We start from the raw sequence: 14699 nt of genomic DNA, 5'->3' as shown, positions 1-14699 counted from the left end.
GGCTGTGATTAAATGTGTGTTGTTTTATGACGATGGCGTAATTGAGGAAGGGTGTAATAAAAGTTGCCCGGGGCTTTTTTTTTATTTTTCAGCTGGTGGATGTAGAAAGGCCTAAATTAGAAGTGAGTAGCTGAAAATATAGAGGGTTTCTCCTTACAACTCCCCTGGCACGCCTGCAATGCCACAGCTCTTAGATTTGAAAACAGAGCAGGTATCACACACAACGGCCGTGAATTGTGTCCTGTCAGGGGATTTGGTGAAATAACCCCGACTGCAGAAGTCATAAATCTGGCTGAAATTGGTCTCACAGGCGGCCGAATAAAGCATTCGAGTGCCAGCGCCTTTGCATTACAATGTATGCCCTACCTTAGGTAGAGGTGGTGGGGGGGCAGACAACCATGTAACACAATTTGGGGTATGCATTATACATGCTGTATGAGCAAGAAATTATGTCACACAGGAAAACATAGTGTGTTCTGACACACATAGTGACGGAAAATACAAAGGGACACGCGCAGATATCAGAAATTAACCAATAGCAAGGAGGTAAATCATTTACCTAACATTGCCCTTGGGAGAGTGTAAATAATTTATGTGAGGCCTAGACAGAACCTAGCACACAATATCATAACAGAAAGCAGCACTCGCACACAGTGTCATTGTCATACTGCACCGCATATCACAGTGGCCAGGGGTTATCAGCTTGTTATTGGGTTAACAAAGCTCCGCTCTGCGTCGCTATCAGATCCACTCGGAGGAAAGTGAAATAGAGGCAGCAGGTGTGAATGAGTGCTGAGGAATGAGATTTTTCCCCAAACTGGGAAAATATTATTATACTGAGTCAAGAATTTCCTCATTACAGACATATTTTCCGCTCCGTTTTTCCTCAGCGTTGCACATCCCCACTTCTGCCTTTGACTTTACTATATGGGTGCAGGCAGCAGAGCCTGTCTTCAATTATTCACCTACGACGGCTTTTCAACTCAAGACGATACCCCCCCCCCCAACCCCTCATGTCGTGCTTTGCTCAGCCCAACTTTCTCTTCCGTCCTTTTTTTTTTCCTTTTTCACTTCTCTTTTCCGCCTCTTATCACCCCGTGTCTGCCTTCCTTTCATGCCTCAAACCTTTCATCCTCTCTTGCAGCCACCCCACCACTACCACCACCACCAACCCTCACCCACCACCATCCCTCCTTCTTTACATCTCTCCCAATCTGGAGGTATCCCATCTCTGTTTGGGCTTTACAAGTAATGGGTGTGTCTCACTATTTTTTATTTTTTTTTCACCTCCTCCCTCCAAACCCACCACACATTCTCCTCTCATGTCGGGGAAACCTGTAGGCATCCGAGTGCTACTTTTGATCATTGCTTTTACCGGAGCCCCTCACCGCCTTGCTCTGCCTTGGGGTGGCAAGCAGAGGCACAGAGTGAAAGATTGAAAGAAAGAACAGAGGGAAGTTATGTCAAGTCTGGATGACATGTACAGCTAGGCAGCTGCTGCAAAGTTAGCACGTGCCGCTCAAAGCCACGAGCGGTAAATACACCTCCTCTTAGAGCTTTTGTATATAACACAATGCTGGATAACATACACGCTCTCTTTTATTGTGGTGACACACTTTTCCAGGTATTCGGGTGTAATTGAATTGAAGATAAGAACACAGAAGAAACCAAGAAGTGTAAATACTGTGCTCCCACTCAGCCCCCAAATCAGGCCTAACAGTAGCAACTCTTGTTTTAATTTGTAAGGAAAATTCTCCTCCAGTCCATACGTGCAAAGTTGACTATGCTCATAGGCAGTTAGGAGACTCCTTTGTCCCTCATGCCATCAGACTATACAACTCCTCACTTTGGGGAGGAGCAAATAGGGCAAAGAGGACAATACATACACACCTGGGCTGACATAAATACCTGGACACTTGAACACTTGACTCAACACTGATACTTTGACTGATAATTTACGGCAAATTTATAGTAAATGTCTTTTCACGTCTTTTTATAGCCAAAGGGTCTTTTTATCTTCTTTTTCTTCTTCTTATCTTTATATTGTCTTCTACACTGCATTCTTCTTGCAGGAGTCTTCCCAAAAGGATTAATAAAGAGAAGTCTAAATCTAAGTCTAAGTCTAAGTTTGAGAAGAGAGTTAAAATCTCATCTCTGGCATCTGGGATTGGTGCTCAGTACGGTGACTAATTGTAATTTGATAGCAACACAAACATACTAATGATATGTATCTGATAAGAACTGATATGATTGATAGTCCAAAAATGAACTTAAAAATGTCATGATATCCTACCGGCTTATTCAAAAAAGGCATCTCCACAGTAAAGCTCTGATACAACAGCATATTTACACAGGTGTTTCAGCGTGTTCTTCAGTCGTCCGTGTCACATGTGTCTGATGGAGCGGATCTTCTCCTATTTCAATCAATACAGCTGTCTACAATGCACTCTACTGGGCCTGAAGACCCCCTGTGTAGACACATATAGAGGACAGAAGCTGCTGCTCTGCTAATGTGCCGCTAACAATGTTCCTTTTAGGTAGACACAGTGTAAAGTTTAAAAGGTTTAAGTAACAGCTCTGACACCCATCACCAAACGGTGTGGTCAGGTGTGGTTTGCTGTACCAATGACTCCAACTATGAGGTTGCAATGTACTAGTACATTGGGTAGTGCACTTTACAGATGTGGGCTTGTACCGTTGCACCATGCGTTAAATGGCAGCTCAAGCAGGATTTATTAACCTGGGTGTAAGTTACTTCCTTGTAGTTACTTAGGATGAACTAATCAATGTATTTATAAACTGACAAACCGAAAAAATGTTATTGAGAAAGATCTTGCTCAAAGTGATGAATCCTCAAATGAGCACAAACCTACCATCCTTATCTTCCTACTTCCCTTTAGCTCTATTGAGCATTCTAGCCTCAATTAGCTCATTGTTTCAGTTTTACCGCCCACAACTTTTGTTTTGGGTCACTTTCACAGCTCTCATAGACTGCATAAAACCAGGCGATTTGATTTCGCCCTGTAGCTCGGTCTGGAAACCTGCACATTTAATTCTCCTGCTTCTATTCACAGCCAGCTATTTCCCTGAAAAGCTAATGGAGAATAAAAGGGAATATTTGTTAGGTGGCCGGAAAACCTATAGGGTTAAAATGTGTCAATGTTTGTTGCCCTGACTCCAATGGGCCAAAAATAATTTATTAATACACGTTTAAGATTGATTATAATCTGGTTTTAGTAGACATCATATTCTCAAGACCTTTAAACTAAAAGTTTGCAAATTTGGGGCTTTCATTGGCTCAGTTAACAGCGTCTACATACCAAACCAATGGTGGCGCAGTAGGCATCATCATTTAAAAGCTTAGCATACATGCAAAGCTAACCTGCTAGCATTTTAAAGTGACAACTTGAGAAAAAAATTTCATGTGAGTTTGTGTGCTTGACTTGAGTTAATGCAGTGGACTTCATGCTCTTACACCATTGCATGTTTGAAAGAAAACACCAATGAAATGGTCTTCCAAGAAGAAGAAGTTCTCATTATTCTTTGTTGTCATCTAATGATTGCCATATCTCAAGACTAAAACACAGATGTGCATCATGGGAAATACACACAGTGGGAATGCATGCTACAACACATTTCTAGGGGAGACAATTTAAAGACATATCTTTGCGCTGGAAAAACGTGCAATTCTATTCCAAGTGATGCATGATATATTCATTATCATAAAATTAATTTGCCTTAAGCAAGTTGAAAAACTTTTTTTCATGGGAGCTCTACTGTTTCCATTCAGACTGTCTAATTCAATACCTCATAAAAGACTTGGAGGAAAATGTCCTCAATGTTACGTGTCAAAGTGTGGAAATGAAAGAAATACAAAAAATGATTGCTCACAATTACCCAGATAAAGTGAAGATGAAAGACTTAACATGCAGTTTTTTTGTGACCGTGAAATTCACTTAAATGTGTTGCTTCATCTACTAAAATCCAAAAGAAAAAGAGGGTGTTAGAGATGTATAGAGATGTAAGAGAGTTCCCTGATCCTGTCCAGCCATATGGCGCAAGTACAGGTTCACACAGCTCCAGTCACAGAGGCATTCAAATCTAACAGAGGCGTTAAACTTTGGACGACCTGCAGGACACGCTGCATAAAACAGCAGTAAATTATGCCAATGAGGAGAAGTGCAGACTGCTGGAAATAAAAAAGTTATGGATGTGGCTGAGAGTGTGAGGTGAAAGTGTGCATGTATAGCCCTCTGCAACACACACACACACACACAGTCTTCCTTTGTCTGTCAGGTGGAATATAAGATTGTGAGTCTGGCTAAGGACAAAGTGATCACCACAACCCGAGCCTCTTTATCACATTCCTGGAACAGGCTCTGCATTGCTGTCACACTTTACAACACATTGGAAGTTTCTACAATAGAATTTTAGAAGTATTGCATGTACATAAATTGCAAGGTTACACTGAGAAATGCACAAAGCACCCAGCTTTGAGCTGCCGGCTCTGTCGGATGTCTTCCCCTGTTAACGTGACTTACAATGACATGAAGAGGACATACATGAGGGAGCGTACAAAGCCTTCTGTGTTGTAGCTGTGATGCAACACGCGATACTTCACAGGGAGACGTAAAGTAGACACATAGAGCCTTACACTATTGATGAATGGGATTTATGGAACTGTCAAATCAAGACGCCTTGTATAACAGCATCCCACAGAACACACTAACCTTCAGCTTCAGATTGTATTTCATATAAAACTCAGACAACAAGTCAGAGAATGTGTTTTCGTAGACCTTTATCACACACTGATTCTGTCACTCTGTCATACTCTCAACTGTCATCTATCAAGTGAAGGCCGACACTTACAGAGATGTGAATGAACTTTTGGTAATCACAAGTATGTGTGCTGTACTGCTCTCTTCTCAGAAACATAGAATACAGTAGGCTAATTTAACAGAGCCTCTTCATGAAGTAGGCTATGTAGTTCTAGAAGCTTGGTGATGTAGAGACCAATTGAGGGGCAAGTTGGAGAACTTAAAGAGCTAACTGCTACCTAGCTAGGAGCATTCTAGTGCTAGCCAGCCACAATCATTGTAAAAATAGCTAGCTACCTAGTTAGCCAGTCAGCAAGCCAGTTAGCTTGGTCGCTGACTGGACGTTGACGTTATTCTCAGTTATTCAAAAGATAGGCCTATTTGTAGCATCATCAACTTGTCTCATGCCAGCAGTTTGTACACTGACAGAGGTTGTGGATTAAAAGAGGATGATGCAACGCAGCTAATAGGTACTAGAGCTTCCTCCATTTTGTACTCTCTGCTTTCCATTCCATCAAAGATGCGTTATTATCCCACTTGGTTATTTGGTAAGACCCAACCTGGTGGGGCTGTCAATGGTGCTCCGAAGCCCAAGAATCGTAAGTGAGCTGAAAATCATCACATGTTGTTTTTATATTCGAAAAGAAAACTAATGTTCTTGCATTAAATGGTCAGCATAATGAATCCATCCATCCATCTCAAATCCAATTTAAGAGCATATTTTAATATGGATAAAAAGGGTGTTCATTCAAACCAAATATGTATAGTTTGCTGGGGGAAATGATTCGTAATGTCAATCTTCCGTGATTAAACTAATAGAAATCTTTACTTAACCTATGCATGGGATTCGGGTCAAATTGACCCATTTCAGATTTTAGCAAGAAAAAAAATGGTACAAGTTACATTTTTTCTACCTAAAAAATCAATGGCCTAAACACGTATTCCTGACTCAATTCAGAAAATTATTCTGGATGTGACCACATACTGTAGTATGTTTTTTCCATAGTGGATTTTTAACATGAATTATAACCTTATGACAAAAAACAAATAATTTGCAATTGTGTTCTACGTTATCTCAATTATCTCAAATTTTATATTTCAGAATTGTTTTTAAACCCCCATATAAGTATATTTGACCTGAGGGATATGAGAGGGTCCCGAAAGTGAAGACAATACAAGGGTAAAAAAATTATTTTCAATCTTCAACTTCTAATCATAGAAAATGATGAATGGGCTGTCTGCTATCGCCTCTTTAACAAAAACATGTTAATGCACATAGACAAATAATCACAATGAGAGTCATTCTGCTTGGTGACAGCAACAGTTACACGGCTGACTTCACACGTTTAGTTTTCTTGCTTTTTTTCCTTCTACTGCTGTTCTTCCTCCATCACCTCTTCTGTCTTAAGTGAGCCATTTAGCTGTCGGACTCTCGGAGCTGTCAGAATCCCCGCTCATCTAAGACTGAAAGGCACTTATTTACCACCGCCTCCTCCCCCCCTTTAGTCTCCTTCTGTCTTTTTTCTGTATTCCACTCTCTATCACCTCGCTCCCTCCCACCTCCCACAAATTGCAAAGTTTGCGACACAAGCCAACCTGTTGTTTTTATCCAACAAATGCCCGCCACTTGCCATTGCAATCAAAGTTAATGAGCAAATCCCACAAAGACCTGCACACGCAATCAGAGGACACGCTCATAGTATGCACGCACACACAGAGCCTAAAGTTTTATGGGTGAGTAGTTTTACAAGCCTACATAGGTTCTTAAATAAAAGGTATATATCTATTAAGACCTAAACTACATTAGTCACTCTGACATTACTTAGGGCTCACACACGTCACAGCTGACTGTGTGTGCACATTTTGTGACTATGATGAATTTCCTCTGCCCTCCTCCTGTCTTCCCCTTACTCTGCCACGTCTCTACTGCTTCTTTCAAACCTCACTTTCCAACTCTACCTCTCTTCTCTGACATTAATCCCTCCATCCATCCTCCCTCCCACCCCCGACTATACAGAGTTCACTGTTGGTGTGGCCGCTGTGTGTTTTGGCAGGGCACACTGAGCCTCGCCGGTCCAGCCAGAGTCAGCTCAGCGTGGGCTGGAAAACCTCACAGTGTTCGCTCTAGGCCCTCTAGACTCACTTACTCACTCACACACACACACACACACACACACACACACACAGCAGAGTGTACACACGAAGCAGAGTGTAAACACACACGCACACAGATTGACACGCTTCTTATTTTCACAAAACAGCTTTAAAAGAGCAGGTTGACCCCTGACAGCTGTCATTCGTTACCGTGCCACTTTGGCCAGGGGTCATGGGAAATACTGTTTTTCCAGATATGCCATAAAATACAAATTTATAGTAAAATCCCCGAGAGTAGAAGAGGTGAATCTTATGAAATACTTCAACCCAAACTGGTGTGGGGTATGGATGATGTCAAGACCATGGTGCTTGATTTACATTTAATTAGTATGTTGTTGGTGAAAATTCTTGATTAGGAATAACCCCTTGAAATGCAAAAACTTGTTTTAAAGTGTCCTTAACGATAAATAAATATACAATACAATTATAATTAGACACATCAGTTGCAAAAAAATTCAAAAAAAGAAAAAAACATCATAATCAGGCAGTCATAGTCTAGCTTGAGGCAGAGCAAGAATTAAATTGGATATTAGTAATAATATTAGGAGAGGTGTTATGGTGTTGTAGAGGGTTATGAACAGGTACAGTTGGTATTGTATAAGGAAAACAGGGTATTTTTAAAGAAATGGAGAGATAGAATGGATTGAATGTTTACAGGTAGTTTATTCCAATCTGAGGGGGCTTTAAACATAAAGCTTTCTTAGCTGTAGTGAAAGATATAGCAGGGAAGAGAAAAAGGTGTGTAGAATGTCTCAATGGTAGGTGGAGGAAAAAGGTACCATAAGCGGTTTTAGATAACTAGGGTAATTGAAATGTGTACATTTATAAATAAACTGCAACCAATGCTGATGCCTTCTTATTGAGTGTAGCCTACATAATACAAAAATGAGTTGTGAAAGGACATTTAAGAACACATCTACGGATTCTGTTGTAAACAACAATGAGAGGGAGAAGATTAGAGGCTGGTGCAACCTGATATACAACATCAGCATAGTAGTCCAACGCCAAAGTTGATTCTTTTTAAAATATAATCAATTGGATACATACATGAGAGCTCAGAGTCCAGCCAAAGTTGAAAGTATTTGGTGCGTTTAGCTTTTTGCAGTGAACTACCACCAAAACAAGTATTTACACATACGTGACCTTTTACTCTGGATTTGATGGTCTGTGGAGTTCCAAAAGTCATAACGTGAGATTTTGCTTTTATTAAGTTTATTTCTAATGAGCCAGCCTTGTAGGTTATCAAAGTCAGACTGAAAAAACAGACAGAAATCCTTTAAACAGTTTCAGTTCAAGGGCGTGTGGGTGCATTATTCTGTTGTGGTTCAAATAAAATAGAAATAAATTAAAAAGTGGAAAAACATATAGGCTTGAGTGTTTTCCTACCTAATCCATGATTAACTAAAATGGTCAGTCCCCAGCTGGTTAACTGTTTGTGTAGCTGCTGTTAGTGACATCACAAACTTTTTTTAGTGCCTGATCACATAAATATTCCATTAATCAAATGACAGTACCGATTGTGTAAGTCGGAACCAAAAGATCACATCCGTGAGAGACCATTTATGGGCCGCTGTCGTAAATAAAATTCAAATTTCTTTAATACTTTTAACCAAATACAAACATAAGTCAAAACACCAAGGATATTAAGTAGTGATTTCTTTGCAAAAATCTATTTAGATATTAGTTTGACTGCCAGAAACGCCCAAATATTACTAATATTCAGTATTTCTGGTAGACATTTATTTTTGTCAGCATAGGAAGGCCTCAGACACTCTTAACAGAAACCTGTAAATAATAATACATATACTTCACGCCTTTCAAAGTTTATATATATAAAACTGCTACATTACATCAGTTTCCGATGAAGTATCTGTAATCAAACAAACCGTCAACTGTCAAGGATGGGGGGGCGGGGGGTGCAGACAGCACAGATTGCCAGATTTTAGGACTAGGCGTTCAGCATCAAATTGTGATTCACTCTCCGAAGATGAAGACGGACTCTTTGGCTGTCTGTTTGTCTGGCATCTTTGATGCAACAGACAGATGAGTCATAGCTGTTTTCTAGAGCTGACAGGCTGTTGAGACGAAAAAGTGGAGATGTGGAACAAGAGGTTGAACGAGAGGGGAGGACAAGACGTTGTTGGGGGGGGGGGTGGAAGACGCATGTCTGATTCTTGCTATAGACGGGTTAGAGAAAAAATGAAAATGAATTTTGCACCTTGTCATCCTATTTTTGCATCCTAATAGAGAACATTTCATGCCCAAAAATCAAATTATCCTCCGTATTTGTACCTTGAAACTCCATTACTTTACCTTACTGCTGAGAAGACATGATGCTTTTGTCAGGAGTTGTTACATCACATATCAGAAGATGTACTCGAAAATTCAAACCAAAAACACCATCACATTTTTTGGAATAATCCCTTCTGTCCCTCCAGTCCTATAAAACTTTCAATTTCACTGCAGTGTGACACAAAATGCAACACTAGAAACAAATCTTTTCACTTTTTGTCGCCTTCTTTCATCTACTGATACTCAGAACACTGAACAAGACAAGATGACAGTATGGGCATATTCTTTTGTATGCAGCGATGGAAGAAATACTCTGATAATATACTTAAGTAAAAGTAGCAATAACACAATGTACATTTGATGTTGTAGCTAGTTTAGATGGAGCTAATTTTAACTACTTTATATACTGTGGGATAGTCTACTGTTTGAGCTATTTACAATTTCTTTGGAGTATTTTCTTTATGTATTGTATTTTTATTTTGCTACTGCTTTTTTGTAAGAACTGGGCAATACCGGAGGTGTATTTCTACATACAGTCTTAATCTACAAAACAGTTAAGTTAAGTACCTTTACTATTGCTTAGACAACACAGGTCATCCATAGGTCACTGGTCAGGGGACGAGAATATCAGACCTGTCTATAATAACCAAACTTGTTCATGTGTAATTATGTTTGTCTTTCTACAGTTTCAACGAGTGTAGACAGCTGCATGATAACAGTAAGGGAGGAATTTGGTGGGAATTTAAATTTGGTGTCGGTGTGTGGAATCAGTGCAATACAATCTTGAGCACAGTGTGGTTCTGTCAGTGTTAAGTCCCGCAACAATGGGTTTAAATACACCTTCAGGAGGACAGGCACTTCATCGATTTGGGATGGAACAGGTTCAAGTTCAATTTAAGGCCTTTATTTGTCTTTGAGGGCTTTTTAGTTTTGCTGCAGCAGCAAAGAAGTTGACATACAGTACATGACAACAAAGACGACAACATTGACTAAAAATACAGGGTCAGACCAAATGGGGAAATGAATACCACAACATTAACATTCAAGACCACATCATTGTTAAACTGTACTGCCTGCTTAATTGTCTCCACACTTATTATTATTAAAGGCTTCTGAGGAAGTCGTCGAGGTCTCCCAAAACCTCATCATGTGTGTGAATGAGTTGTGCTGCTATAGAGTTTTATACTTAACAAAATTGCTTTGACTAAGGTCTTGCAATGCTAGAGTAGTCTATCACTAAAGATCACTAAACAGAGATTAAGCCTATTTAGTTCACTGATGAAAGTAGTGAAATATTACAAACTGGGTGTCTGTGGGGACATTCCCGAAAATCCCGGAAATCCTGCATTTCAGCTTTTCTCCATTGTATACACACAAAAATGGAACTATTCATTACAATTGTGAAAATATGAAGCTCATGTAGCAACAAGACTCCCGAGTATAGACATAAACTCTGCTAAACTCTCGGTGCAATTCAGTTATTTTCACTCAAATAGAAACTTAACCAGGACTGAAATCTTAGATTGCCATTTTAAGTGCAGTACTTAAAAAATATGTTTACATCACTGTTTATGTTTATCGCATTACTTATTTGGTAGTCCTAAAGAAAACTTGACCCTTAATTGTTTCTTGCCTATAGGCCCCAGGCCTGTAATAGTACATCCAATCCACTCTGTACATGTCTACATGTGTATACTATACTAATGCTGTTTAATCTGATTTTTACAATCATTGTTTCGGACGTTTACCTCGTTATGTCTGTTGTTTTTCTGCATGAGTGTGCATGTATGGGTGCATGTGATTATGTGCACTCGTGTGTGTCTGTTTTTTCTAAACTCAGTGGATATGAGAGTGTGTGTTTCGCTCCTAGCCCCGGGGCCAGCCGCAGCGAGGCGTCCCCCAAGGCCTCTCCCTCACATCTCGCCACACCCCCTCTCTTTCTCCTATCTATCCACCTCTCCTCCCTTTCCCTCCTTCCCCTCCACCTCCCCCCCGGCCCGCCCGCCCGCACGCCAACCGCCCCTCCTTTTGCCCTCTTTAGCCATGACACTTTGAATCAAGCAGAAATTAATGCAGATGATGCATTTACTGTCTCATTGTCTTCTTTATTCTGTGGCTAGATATTGAGATGACAGCAACATTGGGGGAAGCTACTGATGTTAGGCTTCTAGCTGGAGGGTGTTTATGTACAGTAAGTGTAAATACAAAAGTGTGTGTGTGTGTGTGTGTGTGTATACGCGCGTGTGTATGTTTTTGTGTATGTACAGTACATGTATGTAAGTGTTTGTGTATGCCTGTGGAAAAGACAGTATGAGCAAGTTTGCTTTTTGGCACGTGCCTTTTTATATTTGTGTGTGTGTGTGTGTGTGAATATGACAAAGTTTGATCCTCCCATCACAAGGTTGTGTCTGTGTGTGTACACATGTGCATGCGTCACGTTGTAATCGGCCACCTGGAGAGAGCAGAAAGAGGTTATGGGTAATATGTGTACTGCGGTTTGATTGATGAGCCAATCAGAGTGGCACAAAGGATTTCATTAAAAATAGACACCCTGCCACAAATCAGCAATCATCCACACACACTCTCACTTATCAACACTTATCAGCGTGCGCACACACACATCGCACAGACACACGTACAGTCACTTATCGACATTTGCGAGTCCGTCAGCCTACCCCACCCACTTGTGAACAAACACACATCCAAGCTGAGGGGGCAGTCGAGTGTTTGACACTAGTAACACAGTGTTATCACAAAGTCAGCAGTGATATTGTGGCTATTTCATCACGACGCATTCAGAGCAACGAGAATGCATATGGGTCACCGGTTTGCTTTTGGGAAAAACCATGCACTGCTGATCAAAACCGAGCATGTGTTGATTTTTTGGCTGCACATTTGGCCTGCTTCTCAATCACGGTGCTTTTGATAAAGAGTGGGGCTACTTGATGCCTGGGGGGGGGCAAAGAACTCAGCTGGCAGAATTACTTTTTTGAAAGTAAATTAGTTTTTACACCCCGTGAGCCCTTTGCTCCGTTTTGATCTCTACGCTTTTTAGAGAAGGGGGACACAGCTGCTGAAACACACACAACAACACACAGAGCATGGTAATAGGCTATACTTTCTCATTAGGGTGACAGGGGTGTATTTTGGTGTGTGTGTGTATGTGTATGTGTGTGTGTGTTGGGATACTTCGTTATTATTGATTGCAATAATAAGATATGTGGACACAGATTATTTGCATCCCCGAGCAGAGTTATTGTTATGGGGGGGAGGGGAAGGGGGGGAATGATGTGATTATGATGGTCATATCCACACTGCCCGGGGCAAGACGCTGTCTGTCTGCCTACGTGTGTGTGCATGTGTGTGCATGTGTGTGTGTGTGTGTGTGTGTGTGTGTGTGTGTGTGTGTATGTGTGTGAGTGTGTGCGTGCGCAAGGGAAAGAGAGGGGGGAAATGCTGAGCGACACAGCCTCTGAGTGTGCATCTGTGTGCGCCCTGCCATCTTCATGGCATGTCTATGTCTAATTGGCTTGGCTGATTCCACCCCTGGAATCCATTTTACATGGTTTCCAAGGTGACAGCATTCGTTGTCTCCATCGTTGGGTAGAAAGAAGCATGTCAGCTCACACACGTATGAGCATGCACACACACAGATAGGAAGAGTGGCAAATGTGCAGCAGCCCCAATCTCTGTTAATTAGCTCCATCTATTAGCAGCAAATCCACTAATTAAAGCCGAGCCAAGACATGACCTAAAGAAAGCTATCTACATAAGCCATATGGAGGGCTAAATGTGGAAGAGACCCAGTAATGACAACACACACACACACACACACAAACACACCCTCAAAAGAGTTCTGTATGTATCAAGGAAGGTCGATTGAAACCCTTGGCTGTTTCAATCTGCCAACTCTTTAGCTTCTGAGAGGCAGCTGAATAGATGTCATACACAGGTGTTTAGTGTTCCAGCCTTGATTCAGCTTGTTAAGACGAAACGCCAAAACACAACATGAAAGCCAGGGTTGAGGTAGAGACAAAAATAAAAAACGGGAGAAAAAAAACAGAGTGAACGCCATTAATATGTTTCTAAAGAGGCTTTTTTAACACAAATTGCAAAGTGACAAGGCCGCAAAGCGCGGCTCGGTAAATGCGCCTCTCATTTATTTTTATCTGCCATCCCTTTTGAAAGGAAAATAATCTCATGTAGTCGCACGCCAAAAAGTACCTATTGGTGAAAAGGTGAACTCAGCGGGAAAAAGGAAAGGCAGGTTTTCACATTTCAGTTGGGTTCTTTCTGCTTTTGTTCGCAGGGGGGGTGGAGAGGTTTCTGAGTTGGCTTTTAAGGCATCGCGCTGAGAAATCCTGATGTTGATAAATGGAACGGCGGCCTGCTGTGATGCTCTTCTGGCCCTCACACCCTCCCTCCTCGTCCCCCTTCAATGGAGACACAACATGAATGAGAATAAACAGGGAAAATAGCAGAAGGAATGATCAAACATTACAATGGAAGAAGATGATGAAACAACAAAGGCAAGATGACAGGTAGAAAAGTGTCCAACTTCTTTAAAGAAGTGAAGAATCTGACAACAGGATATTATATAGTTCCACTCAATTCCAACGCAAATCAACTTGAATGTTTTTGAATGAATATTGGGTCTGATCTGCTGCTCCTTTCAAAGAGAATGACCCTTTTCTCTGATGCAGTCCCTCCGAAAAAGGTACCAAAACTGCTTGATAACCACACTGCGATTGCCTGATCATTATCATAATGACATCATGATTTGATAAACATAATGTGCTTAAAATTCGAGGCGTGAATACTTTATGGTGCAAACTGAATAATTAACGACGTGCCATTAACTTAAATGTAATTCTGCAAGTTTCTCCATGCTTCTAATGGGCTTGCAATCCACTTGTGATGCATTCCAACCCACTCCAGCAAAGTGTGAAAATGCTGTTTAAAAAATAAACCTTTTTTGAAAAGTCAATATTAGAGTTAATGTCTCATTAAGATGGATATTTTATGCATTATCGCATCGGGAGGTGAGCCAGAGTTTAGGAGGAGAAAATGGATGGAGAGGGAAAAGGCAGGGTGTAGCCACCCAGCGGTTTGCTGCATGAAAGCACATTCAGGTGTCAATCTCCTGGTGGAGTTGGAAAGCTCCGCAGGATGCCACTTATTTTCCACCCTCGGCACTCCACCCCCCCTCCCTCCCTCCCGTGTTTCTTTGTTAACCGAGTGATCAGAGCTGTATTAGTGTATGTACCATTTCCCTCCCTTTATTAGCCATTACACTTACCACAAGTATGTTCATGAATCACAACGGTCACACAGGGTTTTTACTTTTGCACTTTGATTGATGTGACCACTGCAGTGTGAGGAACCATACATAGATATTATAGAAAGGATTTTCACTTTCCTGTAAAAGTTGTGTTC

Source organism: Etheostoma cragini, chromosome 14 (genome assembly GCF_013103735.1).
Source record: "Etheostoma cragini isolate CJK2018 chromosome 14, CSU_Ecrag_1.0, whole genome shotgun sequence".
NCBI lineage: Eukaryota > Metazoa > Chordata > Actinopteri > Perciformes > Percidae > Etheostoma > Etheostoma cragini.
This window is presented reverse-complemented; position numbering follows the sequence as displayed.